Below are 14282 nucleotides of genomic sequence, written 5' to 3'. Positions count from 1 at the left end.
CACGATGCAAATGGAGACCTAAAAAATAACAATAAGAGAATGGCAAGCATATACAAAACACGATTGAAGCAGGGAGGGGGTTGCCAGCATTTGATAACGCAATCTAATTTGAGAGACAGAGTTGTCGTAATAGAAAAATAGCCATCTTGGCATTACGTCCAATTTTGACAGAGGAGAAGAGTTCATCTGAAAGTATAATTTAATCACGACAACCTCACACCGGACATATTGGTTCCGATTCACATAAAGTCCAGTGAATCTACCGGACAACACAACCATCAGATAATGTTTAAAATTCATGAAAACTTTCCAGTTTATGTAAACACTGGATAAGTCTCTTTAATCGGGCGTGAGTACCTAAATACGTGACTTATCACGTCACGTGTTTGCTGTTAGTTTATTCGACTTCACGAAATAACTTAATGAAATATTGGCTTGTGAACGATCAATCTTGTCTTGGCAAATTATTTGCCTGCCATTTTCAACGTGTACAGATGTTACTTGATTTATATCTCGTATTGGTACCGACCGGATTTATCAATTTCTAGAATAATTTTAATCGATTTTTTAAAAAAATATTTCGAATCGATTATGCAATTTAATCAACAAATTATAGATTTTTTTCCGTTAAATTTCGGATAAATCGTTACCATTGAGACCATTCCAAAGTTGTAAATTATGGCACATCCTAGAGCAACAACACGAAATAAAGTAAAATGAATGGCTCCCTCCCGTTGTAAACAACATTAAAAACATTTTACACGATAAATGACTTAAAAATTAAACATTTAAACACGTGAAATTACTCATTAAACATATTAACACGACTTAAATCGAAGGACGATTCAAATTTGGTAAATTGAAATGAAATTTAGTAAATTGAAATACCTTGTAAATGGTATTTTTATATTAATTTACTCCTTCCGTCCTATACAGGTTGACGTTTTTAAATTCGGGAATAGAATTTCTTAGGATTTTGGGGGGCAGAAGTTAATTTAACCCCGAAAACAAACGAGAAATTCTAAGGATCATCATCATTAATTACCATACCAGAAAGAAGGGAAGGGGGAAAATAATAATAATGTTGATAAATATTCAAAAAAAAGAAAGAAAAAAATTACTTGATTAAACATAGAACCTTTTATCAAAATAAATTGACTCCATATAATTAATTATGTTATGAATAAGTGTTTAAAATTAATTATATTGTTTAATATGCATAAACCCTGCAAGTTCTAACTTTCAAATTTCTGAATTACTTTATAAAACATAAGGTATGTGAAGAGAAACATCTGTATTTTATTAATATTTTTTAATTAAATTTCAGAAGAAAGTATATAGAATTTCTATAGTGATTTTTCATGGAAGACAGCCGGTAACCAATGTTAAGTATATAGAACAAATGGGAATTTTTCGAGTTGGTTCTCTTTAGATGGTTCCTATCTGCCATTTTATAAAGGCAGTTCAATATTGATGATTCTCTTTTAAATTTTAAATTCTATGCTTTTGATACTTTGAAAGCCGAGAAGAAGAATTTAAATTCTTTTTGGCTTTGTATTTAAATTTATTTCAGTTTACAATTAAATTTTTTATGATATAATTTACCCATTGCTTTATTGTGCAATTTTAACGAGTTTTGTTCGTTAAAATCGTTTTTGTTCTCTGAAAATATGGAATTTTCTGATGTAGAAATGAAAATTTGAAAGTTTCGGTCATTAGAATGGGAAATTAGTGAGGTTTTCTAGCATTAAAAAAGTGAAAATGTATGATTTTCTAGCGTTGGTAAGTATGAATTTAAGATTTTCTGACATTTAAATTAAGTAATTAACTTAAATAACCGAGGCTTATCAATGAATTCCCTATTTGTATTATTACGAAGGCAGTTGGAGTGTTTAAATTCCTTATTTACTTTTAAAAGTAAAATGAATGTTTATTTGTTACTGCTTCAGTGATGACGTACGATATTTCTAGATATATCCCATGAATTTTTCAGAATTTCTGGATATACAAATTTCCCGTTGATATGTACAGTGAAGCGCTACATAAATGATCACAGAAAGAAATTCCTTCGTGAAACTTAACGTATTTTTTAAATTTTAAATAAATCAAAATATGATTTATTAATTCTTAGAATATTAAATTATTTTTTTGTATTAAAAAAAATTATTCACTAAACCGTTAATTTAATTTTTGTGCTAAAAGATAAAATTGAGGTAATTTGGCGAATAAATAGTTCATTAATTTCCGTAATTTGTCATTAAACGTAAAAGTGCTGCCATCTCTTGAGAGGTTAAATATTTAATGCTAGTGGCGGCGATAAAAATTCGATTTTTTAATGAATACTGTATTTAATTTAAAATTAACGTATTAATTTATTCAAAAAGCTTTTATTTTTATATAATTATTTGAAAGATTATTTTTTAGTAAATATAAAAATGTTGGAAATTTAAATCGATGATTATTAAATACATTTTAGTATTAAAGTATAATTAATTAATTAATTAATATAGTTTAGCTATTGTAATTTATTATTTACGAAATTAAATTTCGTTAATATTAATCGTTGCGATCGCCGGTATCGAAATTATTTCCGTTTTTATTTTATAAACAATTTACAAACGCTATTGAGAGCAAAAATATTATTAATAAATGCAATTATAATGAAAATAAATAACAAAACGAATTACTAATTTATATAAATGTCGGTCGCTTGGCTTATCAATAAACCATTGCCATAATAGACATCGAAGCTTAAAACTCACCAATTTGACAAAATTACAGTAAGTCGAATGAAATGTATATAAAATTTTAAATATATAATTTTAAAACTTTTGAATACGTTTTTATATACATTTTTAACATTTTTAATTCGGATTTAATAAAAAAGTTTTAATTAATTGTTGTTTCCAATTTTTAACACCAGGTAGCAGCAAGAAGTATTTGTCATATGTAAACAAAACATGGGAGTTCGCGGACTTTCCTCCTTTTTCGAAAAGAATTCTCATTTAAGGAAAGAATATCATTTACACGATACTAAAGTCGTTTTTGACGGTAATAATTTAGTATATTGGCTCTATAGAGAGAGTGCAGAGTTCAAATATGGAGGAGATTACGATAAGTAAGTAGTAATTGTTTATCAATACAATATTTAAACATATTTATATGAGTTAAGCTTATGAATTTACACCCGAAACATTTCAATTTAAAAATATAAGGTGTTTGATGATAAAAATACACAAAAATCAATTATCCCAATGTTTACATAGAAACATGAGAATCAATTATATATTTTCATATTAATACAGTAAATTGACACACTGATTCATAAGTTATTCAAAGTTCCACACTATTACAATTTATGAAAGTAATTATCAATTTTAAATGGTGATTAGGAATTGCTAGGATCATTTACACATATTCTCTGCCAGATCAGATTTGTTGGCTCGAGGAAGCCCATAATGTATCATTACTCTTTTCAATTGGTTTTAGCAAGATTATCAACTCTTAAAATTCATATTCTTTATTACTTTAGGAATCAGCTGGTAAAGTTTTCAAATGTATAAGTACTTTTTGGTAATCGTCTGGTAAAGATGTGTGGCATGTTCCAGGTTGGGTTGTGTAGCATACGTTTTGTTGTGTTGTAAAATTTTTAGTCGTGTACATTGTGAGATAGTGTTACTAGATTTTTCTCAGGTACAAAATACAGTGCTGTTCAAAAATTAAATGTTTAAACGAGGCAAACATTAGATATATTATATATATTATGTTTACTATGAACCTATTCGAGTTGGATAGTTTAATCTCTGTATTTCTGTAAGCTTCATACTAGAGGGTGTGTATTTTTAAAATTATTTCAGAGTTGTATTTTTGGATTTTCTATCTTGGAAACCTATGGATGGGTAACGAATACAAAATGTTCTTCCTATCAAATGCTGACCAATGTGAATAAATTATTCAACTTTATTATATAAATATTTTTAACTCAATTATCTTTAACAAAACTTTTATAATTTAAAAACATAATAAATGTACTAATATAAGTGATGACTAGTTTCAAAAATGTTCCAAAAGCATTATGAAAACTAATAAAGTTTTAGTTTTGATTTACTTTTGAAATTATTTTTCTTTCCAATTTGTTTGTAATTTTTATTATTAATCTAATCTAAAGTTATTTATAAGTGTTACTAAACAATCTGTTGAATTATTATTGGGCTGTTATGGCTACTTAATGATTAGAAACAGAGCATAATATAAGAAGCCTGATAATAATACAGTTAATAACAATATCATAGTAAATAATTATAATTAAATTGATCATATTTATCACAAGCAAATTTAAACATCATAATTAGAAATGAATTTTTACCTCCCTTTTGTTGTTCTAAAAGTTATTTTTATTTTAATTATTTTATGTAAGGCATCTCAGTTAACATTTGATTTATTACTTGAATTAATAAAAAGAGATAACAACAGCTATTTTTATTAAAAATTTTATTTATAACAGATTAAAATTTTTTGTGGGATTGTTGATTCTTCAAAATTCACTTAACTTTTAAATATTAAAAAAAAGTTAATTTGCTTAAATGTGTCAAACGTTTAAAATGTTTAACACATTTAAAGTGTTGTTACTCTATGGTTTAATAATTCTCTTAAATACTAATACTACAATTCTCTTATACACTTATCTTCTAACATCATCTTATCTATTAATTATATCAATTATCTTGTGACATTGTGTGACATATTTTTTACATTTGTTTTAAGTCTTGTGATATTATCTTGATATTTTAATTAATTTAATGAGAAACAGGAATAATTGGATTGCAATTTGAAAAAATTATAGACCTATAAATCCCCACTTGTTGTTCGTTCCTTAATCTCGAGAATGGAGTTAGACAGATGAAAGCCAAGACCAAATAGGGAAACCTATTAACTATATATGAATTTCTGGTGCAAACCAGAAGTTATGTTATTTCAATTCAAAAAATTTTTCCCTGTCTGTTTCAGTTTCTATTCAATATTTTGTTCTTATCTGATATTCAAGCAATAATAACTGATTCACTAGTTAGTGGTTTGGTTACTATATTGGTTAATAAAAATTTCCAGTTATGATATTAATCTGTAATAAATCTTTTAGAAAAACAATTAAAATGCAAATTTAAAATAATCATATTATTGTTAACAGAGATTTTTCTAGCAAAATATTATCAAATAAAAAAATCCAACATAATATTCATAAAATAATATAAATTTGTTGTTATAAGTACAAATTTTATAAGAATGACTTAAACAAAGTAATAGTATACTAACATTTTGTTATATTGATTAACAAATAATGTCATTTTGTAAATTTTCAAATCACATCATTATCATCATCATACATTACATTATATTGATATAATACATCAGATTTCATATTAGTATGCAAAGGTAATAGAATATATATCAGACTAGAAAATAATTCTTTTATAGTTATTTGTATTGTACAAACTGCTAAAGCAATCTTAGAATATTTGAATGAAAAGAATTATCCTTTATATCCTCTATTTTATTTGTATTTTTTACAGTATCTTTTATTCCATTCATAATTTATTTAGTGAATAGAAGGGCTATTTATTTATTAGAAAAAAAATATTTTTTGCTAAATGTTTGTGAATTTTTCAATTTTTAAGGGCCCCCAGTGGCACACTCAGGATTTAATCTTGAGGAGCCAAATTGAATGGATAAAAACATTTTTAATCCAAAATTCAATAAAATTTTTACCTTACTCGGCTGCTAATTCATGAGTACTATGTGACACACCATAAATACAAAAACTATAAAATTTAATTAGGAAAAGATTTTTGGAAAATTTTCTAGTGTTCTTTTTCCTTTTCCATTGGAGTGTTCCAGGGCCCTTGGCCCTCTCTGGGTGCTCCATCGGGTCTACCTTCTAGCTATGGTCTTCCTAAGAAGCATTATAGAAATTTATGAGATAGTAAATTAATCAAATGATATTTGGTAAAAAACTTTTTGAAATGCATCACAAAAATAATGCTGAATGATAAATGTATTTGCTGTACAAAAATAGTATAAGTTTGGCTTGAATTTTTTGTATGGGATCATTTCTTAGTTTAATGTATTTGATTTATCAGGTATCATTTCCAGCTAAGGGTAAGTGAATTTTTTTAAAATCCCACCTAAAAGCTAAAGCACATAAAACAGATTGGCCTTTAAGACCTCTCATAAATGTGTAGCCATACTGGCATTCCTCTTAGAAAAGAAACTTGCTAACATCTACAATGCTTAGTTAATGATTCCATATATGTAGTCAACTATGGAATCCAAACTATAAATAGAGTGCATAAAGTCAAGCTGGTAGATCAAAGTATAAAGTTTTATAAATCAATATATGCAGTTTATACCCCTCTGTTAACACTTTTGAGGCAATATAGTTTATAGAAATAATATTAAGGAACAAAATATCTAAGTATAATATGAAACCATTTCATATTTCTATGCATCAATTGATTTGCCAAATCAATTACTTAAGTACTGTACATGGGAATATTTTACTTATAACAGATGGGCATTCCAATGGATTCACTCTTATTAACTGTATTAGCAGAAGTCTACTGGCTTCTACTAATTTGCTGTTTTTCTACTTCAAAATTTAAGTATTTAAACAAGAAAATTAAACATTAAATCAGTCCTCCAATTACTTTAGTGCCAGATTGTAAATTGCATTTTTTTCCATACCTATAATCTTTGTAGGACATAAATTATTATAGTTATGTAAAAACCTCCCTTTCTGGTTACCAGTAATGTCATATTAATCAATGCAACAATAGGGATAGGTAAGAAAAAAAAGCAAGGAGTATATGGCAAAGAGCTAGAAAAACCTGGAAGAAGACCTTTTATTTAAATTTCTCTGTTGCTGTAATATGTAGTAAATGCTCAAATATATAGCAGAATGTTAAAGTGACTTAAAAGGCAGAGCAACAGTACTAGCCATCCTATTCTCAAAGATACCATATATCTGCACAGATAAGATGAGGTATAAATTTTTGTTAAAGTTTTATAGGTTTAGCATATATAGGTCCTATAAGATGTTTTTGTGAATAGTTCTTGACTATTCACAAAAACATCGTATGGGCTATTCTCAGTGGTGATATTCGAAATATTTAACAAAGGGTTNAGTATTCAAGAAAGGAATAAAGAGCACTTCTCTAACTCGGTCCCGAATGAAAATATCTACTTTATTATTTATTTATTTATTTTTTTACTAAATTCTTACTTTCTTCCTGCAGATTTTATTTTAATATATATATTGGATAATTTACATGGCAGCGTGGTCGAGGGGAAATTTAGATTATCTTCTACTGTACTTCTGTCACATAAATCTCCTACCTCAAAAAATTAGGTTTTTGTATAGAAAATTTGGCAATAATGCATATTTTTTGAGGTAGGAATTTAATAAATGGATTTATAAGTGTAGTAAGTCTATAAAATTTAATATATTTAACACGGAAAACTCATAATTGAACTTCGTAGCTGGTATGTTGTAAGCTACTTTCAGTAGGAGTGATACTTGATATATTTTGTTAAAGGCTTTTTTACTTTACTTACACCTTAATAATTTGTCTTCCTTAAACACTTCTGCTAAGCCCACATTTTATAGGAATCCAGATTATGTTGCAAATATTTCAGGACATATTCTCTGATGTATAAAGCGACTATGGTTCTTAAATATAACATGGAATGATTATAGGATTGTAGGATTCGACTCAATTTGATCTGAGTTTTATATATACATACAATCTTTCTAAAAGTGGATCTTACTCTTGGCCTTTCTGGTTTGGTTATTTTAGGTAATTTTTTTTGTGCGTGTGTGTTTTTATTGGAGTACGGCATCGGAACTATTGAAGGAATGGAAGGGAGAGAAGGGAATATGTGAAGCAGAAAATTTGCATTCACTTTTTCCTTCAGCGAAGAAGGTTTAGGGAGAAATTTGTAGTCTGCGAGGCAAGCATCTCAAAATCCTCTCTTCACTCGCCATTTTGCATATGTCCGAAAGACGGATTTTCCAGGCCAGAAATCGCCTGGCCAGGATCAACCCGACTTGTGAAATCTTCTTCTATGCATGATATTTTTTCTTCTACCTCTTTTTTTTTCTATCTGTATAGATTTTTTTATTGCCGTCCTTTTTTCTGGTTTGTCTAGTTGGCTTCCAAGATGATGCCTCCTCCGAAATCCGCACCTCCGAAGAAGAAGAAATTGAAGAAACCAATGACGAATGATCGCGAAAGGTAAAAATTGCTTCCTCTATACGACTCTTCAAGTAAATTCTCCGCTTTCAGAATTCGATTTACAGAGAAAACATTTTGTTTTACAGCAACTCTTTCGGAAAAGGAAAGATGGTAGAAGTTGAAGATGCTTCGTTTTGTTAATCTACCATCGAATATATTTTTTAATCTCGCGCTGTTTCGTGAATATTCATTCGACGGGGGCTTCCTTTTACTTAAAACTTTCTGTAAATTGCGCCATTTTACACGATTTTTTATACTGTTAAGCCCGAATAGTTGCGAATTTTACGATATATATGAATCTCATTCTTCTTGTTTTTATATTTATATATGTACATAGCCTATATATAGATAGATACTGTATTTTTTTATACTTCTTTACGAGGCTCGACGTAAGTAAATTTGTATACAATGAACGAAAGCTACTTACAAAAATCCTAGGAGAAGCGCTGTTTTCTGTTTAATAACCATTCAGCATAATAAATCATGGGAATGCGGTCGTTATGATTCTATTCTCTTTGTCTCGGGCGAATTACTTGTATTGTTATTAATGGACTAGTGGAAAATTTTTTTATCGTTTTTAATTTTGATGCGGTTTAGTCTCCCTAGTTACCATTTTGTCTTAAGACAGTTCATTTATCAAAGCATGTACCTAGTTAGGAGTTCGTTTGAACTGTTGTAATGGCTTAGCCACCATATCTCATAAAAAGTGTCAAACTGAGATCTGTTTTTATCATTCGCTGTAAAGTATCCCCCCGAATTGGGGTCAAGAATAACGTGTAAGTATTCTAGATTGATGACTTTAGTTTCTCGCAAGAATCATTTTAAAATTTCGCCCATTTGGGTCTACAATTTACATATTTAAATCTGTTTCTCTCTGGGTAAATCGGCAATATACAGCAAGCCCGGAGAATATTGTATTTTGGTTTACATTTTACACATTTAAATTCATTTTTTTTCGGGGTATCTTGCTGGGTAAACCGACAATTTACAGCAAGGCCACACACGGAAACTCGTACGTATTGGTACGTAAAGGCGCGAACAATACTGTTGATACTGTTAACGATGTGGAAGACATTTTTTTGTACTTCTTATTAATAAAAAAAAAGGTACCAAAGCAGAAAGTAGTATTTATCGATATAGCTTAAGCACAAGCGTCAAAATGAATCCGGCTCATTCTGATGCGGGTGTTATGTCTGCCATTAATCAGGCCAGGTCTCATACCTTCAATACTAACGCCTTTTCCTCTGCAAGCGGCAAAATGATGAGTTGCATTGTTGGCTTGTCGACGGCAATAAAAAGACCCTCTAACCGCTCCCCTGTTGGAATTTAATAGAATTCCGTGTACAACGTTGGATAAAACAAGTAGTAATATGACGTGTCTGGCTGATAGTTGATGTGGATGGAAGGAAATGGCTTAGTAATACTTTGCTGTGATAAATTTGGGAGGAAAGAGGATTGCGAACATCAACGTCTTGCTGAGAAGTCGTTTAGGAGATTCTGAATCTGTTGTAGTCATTCTAAATATGAGATGTGTTGTCAGAACCGGGATAACTTTTATTATTACACTGAATAAAGCTCGCCAGTCTGCACTCCTTTTAAAATGGAAATATTCAAATAAAGCTGGGAAGAAGGATGAATATGTTAATGCAGCGAGCCAACCGGTTGCAAAACCTTTCATGCCAACCTGTAATACATAAGCAATTTTTAATTACCCGTTATAACGATTCCATTTTTTTTTATTCTTTTATATCGGGGGCGAGAAACGTGTTACGTAGCCAAGACCCAAGGAAGAATCGTGTCACATTCGCGCCATCTATCGGACTAAATTCAAATTTTAAACTGTGCAAAAAAGGTATTTAATATACATTTTAATCAGTAAATTAAAGTAACTTTAATATAGTATTTTATAAATTGTATTTTAAAATTTAATCGAAGCTATTTTTCTTCTATTTTTTTTTAAAATGAAACTGATGAGAATTTGTAATTTTTTCCAGCAGAGGGCAGCAGCTAGCAGGGTGTAGGTGAGCGTACCCTTGAGGAATATCCTTATTTTTAAAATATGGACTCTGAGACACGAAGGAAGGAAATTTGAAGCCGAAGCATGTATCGTGTTTGATACAGCCGTGACAATACTTTAACAAACAAAACATTGTAAATTTGAACTGGGCTGCTATAAATTCTCGGTGCGATACGACAAAATTACTTAATGAAATTAGTTTGTCGTCGCTACTTGTATGTAAAAATCTTTAAATTTTAATTATTTTTTTACATTAATAATTCAGGCAAATATGAATGATTAACTTTCTTTTCCAGTGTTTACAACCGATAAATCAGGGCTCTAACTACGGGGAATAATGTCTGGTCCTCCTCATTTCATGTAGAATTTATATAATCTAAATTGGGGTCATCTGAACTATCTTACAAATTTGCCCTTGACCCTAGCACAGGCTTTTAAATTGAGAGATATTCTACATTTCAACTAAGAAATGATGAATTTTTGTGGAAAAATTAATGATTTATTCTGCAAAATGTTAACTAGGGATCATCAGTGAGTCAACATCAACCCCAGGGACCTTGAAATTTTGCAATTAGTTAACTGGAACAATTCCATTAGAGGTACAAGATCCAGATACATCTGCTCAATATCGGTTAACAGGGCACCGGCCAATGAGGGCAATATTCATTGATCGGGATCTTTAATGGTTTCTTTTTTGATCAGCAACTTGATTGAATAAGAACAGATAACCCCCATTCGGTCATTAGACCTCATATCGTTCTCCTAATGATGATTCGACAGATCTGCTCCCTCTCAAAACGCCCTGGCTAATTTGGTGAGGTAGAAATGGCCCTCCCGATGAATAACTCATCCGGATAATAAAGTTTTTCCCCTCTCGCATTGAGCTTTTTCACTGTTATTTTTGATTACTTTTATCTAATTAATGTTTGTGGTCGCGAGATTTGTGAGTCATTACACCCTGCAGAGTAACAGGTTGAGCCATTCCTTTCAATTGTGAGAATCAAATATGCTAATCGCTCGGATCTAAAACTTTAGAAAGGATAGAACCCTTGTAAGGCCTCCACAAATGAGGGCCTGCAACTATGGTAAAATACAGTAATTAGAGCGATAAATTAAATGTTATGATTAAACAATGCTGTTATATTGCTTAAGTTAAACTATTGTCGATAATTACGTAGTGTAGTGTATTGTTGCCATTATTAATCATTATTGCCATTGATATCAAGTATTGCCTCTTCTCCTCCACAGTAATTTTTCAAATGTAAACTGAAGCCTAGATACATAAAACACTGGATTTTATGTATCTAGGCTTCAGGAGGGCCCCAAAGTTTAGTGTTTTAAGTAAAGGATATTTAACATGAAAATCATCCTGCATCCTGTGCTAGACAAAAGGACCCACCACCTATGTAGACTGATGATGATATGTTTTTACATAACATAATGTAAAATATAAACATTGTACTATTATTCACTAATCGATAATGATAGTAATATTTATGGGTTTGATATTAGCACAGCAACACAATTGATATATAATAACAGTACAGTATTATTATACTTCGAGCCGAATTTAGATTTAAGCTAAAAAATCTACATCTTAGGCCTCATACTACAGTTTATACATATTGCCTCTTATTATATGGCAGAAGAAGAAGTGCCTCCTGTGTGTTTTAGCACATAGCAACAATTTTAAATCCGGTTCCAACTACTACACCAATGTGCATTGTAAGCATTAACACTAAAGTTAATACAACACACAAAAATTGCTCACTCTTTATCTATAGAGACTATATTTTTTAATCCCCGTACAAAAGTATTGGCACGATACATTGTTCTCGCTCATAAATAGCTAATCACGATGCAAATGGAGACCTAAAAAATAACAATAAGAGAATGGCAAGCATATACAAAACACGATTGAAGCAGGGAGGGGGTTGCCAGCATTTGATAACGCAATCTAATTTGAGAGACAGAGTTGTCGTAATAGAAAAATAGCCATCTTGGCATTACGTCCAATTTTGACAGAGGAGAAGAGTTCATCTGAAAGTATAATTTAATCACGACAACCTCACACCGGACATATTGGTTCCGATTCACATAAAGTCCAGTGAATCTACCGGACAACACAACCATCAGATAATGTTTAAAATTCATGAAAACTTTCCAGTTTATGTAAACACTGGATAAGTCTCTTTAATCGGGCGTGAGTACCTAAATACGTGACTTATCACGTCACGTGTTTGCTGTTAGTTTATTCGACTTCACGAAATAACTTAATGAAATATTGGCTTGTGAACGATCAATCTTGTCTTGGCAAATTATTTGCCTGCCATTTTCAACGTGTACAGATGTTACTTGATTTATATCTCGTATTGGTACCGACCGGATTTATCAATTTCTAGAATAATTTTAATCGATTTTTTAAAAAAATATTTCGAATCGATTATGCAATTTAATCAACAAATTATAGATTTTTTTCCGTTAAATTTCGGATAAATCGTTACCATTGAGACCATTCCAAAGTTGTAAATTATGGCACATCCTAGAGCAACAACACGAAATAAAGTAAAATGAATGGCTCCCTCCCGTTGTAAACAACATTAAAAACATTTTACACGATAAATGACTTAAAAATTAAACATTTAAACACGTGAAATTACTCATTAAACATATTAACACGACTTAAATCGAAGGACGATTCAAATTTGGTAAATTGAAATGAAATTTAGTAAATTGAAATACCTTGTAAATGGTATTTTTATATTAATTTACTCCTTCCGTCCTATACAGGTTGACGTTTTTAAATTCGGGAATAGAATTTCTTAGGATTTTGGGGGGCAGAAGTTAATTTAACCCCGAAAACAAACGAGAAATTCTAAGGATCATCATCATTAATTACCATACCAGAAAGAAGGGAAGGGGGAAAATAATAATAATGTTGATAAATATTCAAAAAAAAGAAAGAAAAAAATTACTTGATTAAACATAGAACCTTTTATCAAAATAAATTGACTCCATATAATTAATTATGTTATGAATAAGTGTTTAAAATTAATTATATTGTTTAATATGCATAAACCCTGCAAGTTCTAACTTTCAAATTTCTGAATTACTTTATAAAACATAAGGTATGTGAAGAGAAACATCTGTATTTTATTAATATTTTTTAATTAAATTTCAGAAGAAAGTATATAGAATTTCTATAGTGATTTTTCATGGAAGACAGCCGGTAACCAATGTTAAGTATATAGAACAAATGGGAATTTTTCGAGTTGGTTCTCTTTAGATGGTTCCTATCTGCCATTTTATAAAGGCAGTTCAATATTGATGATTCTCTTTTAAATTTTAAATTCTATGCTTTTGATACTTTGAAAGCCGAGAAGAAGAATTTAAATTCTTTTTGGCTTTGTATTTAAATTTATTTCAGTTTACAATTAAATTTTTTATGATATAATTTACCCATTGCTTTATTGTGCAATTTTAACGAGTTTTGTTCGTTAAAATCGTTTTTGTTCTCTGAAAATATGGAATTTTCTGATGTAGAAATGAAAATTTGAAAGTTTCGGTCATTAGAATGGGAAATTAGTGAGGTTTTCTAGCATTAAAAAAGTGAAAATGTATGATTTTCTAGCGTTGGTAAGTATGAATTTAAGATTTTCTGACATTTAAATTAAGTAATTAACTTAAATAACCGAGGCTTATCAATGAATTCCCTATTTGTATTATTACGAAGGCAGTTGGAGTGTTTAAATTCCTTATTTACTTTTAAAAGTAAAATGAATGTTTATTTGTTACTGCTTCAGTGATGACGTACGATATTTCTAGATATATCCCATGAATTTTTCAGAATTTCTGGATATACAAATTTCCCGTTGATATGTACAGTGAAGCGCTACATAAATGATCACAGAAAGAAATTCCTTCGTGAAACTTAACGTATTTTTTAAATTTTAAATAAATCAAAATATGATTTATTA

General features: G+C 29.8%; 1 long non-coding RNA gene across 2 annotated transcripts; it reads left to right on the top strand.

The window, feature by feature from the left end:
• The first annotated feature begins 7201 nt into the window (after positions 1-7201).
• On the top strand, positions 7202-11563 carry LOC111628312. Of its 2 annotated transcripts, none has more exons than XR_002757158.1 (3): positions 7202-8288; positions 8375-10140; positions 10286-11563. It is a non-coding gene; the product is annotated as an uncharacterized LOC111628312 (long non-coding RNA). The 2 variants fall into 2 exon arrangements; XR_002757157.1 differs by having other exon boundaries at positions 10283-11563.
• The last annotated feature ends 2719 nt before the right edge of the window (positions 11564-14282 follow it).

The sequence above is a fragment of the Centruroides sculpturatus genome, unplaced genomic scaffold (genome assembly GCF_000671375.1).
Source record: "Centruroides sculpturatus isolate CEXI.00-Female unplaced genomic scaffold, Cexi_2.0 scaffold497, whole genome shotgun sequence".
In the NCBI taxonomy this organism is placed as follows: Eukaryota; Metazoa; Arthropoda; class Arachnida; order Scorpiones; family Buthidae; genus Centruroides; species Centruroides sculpturatus.
Note: the sequence above shows the minus strand (reverse complement) of the source record. Positions and strands in the feature narration are given on the sequence as shown.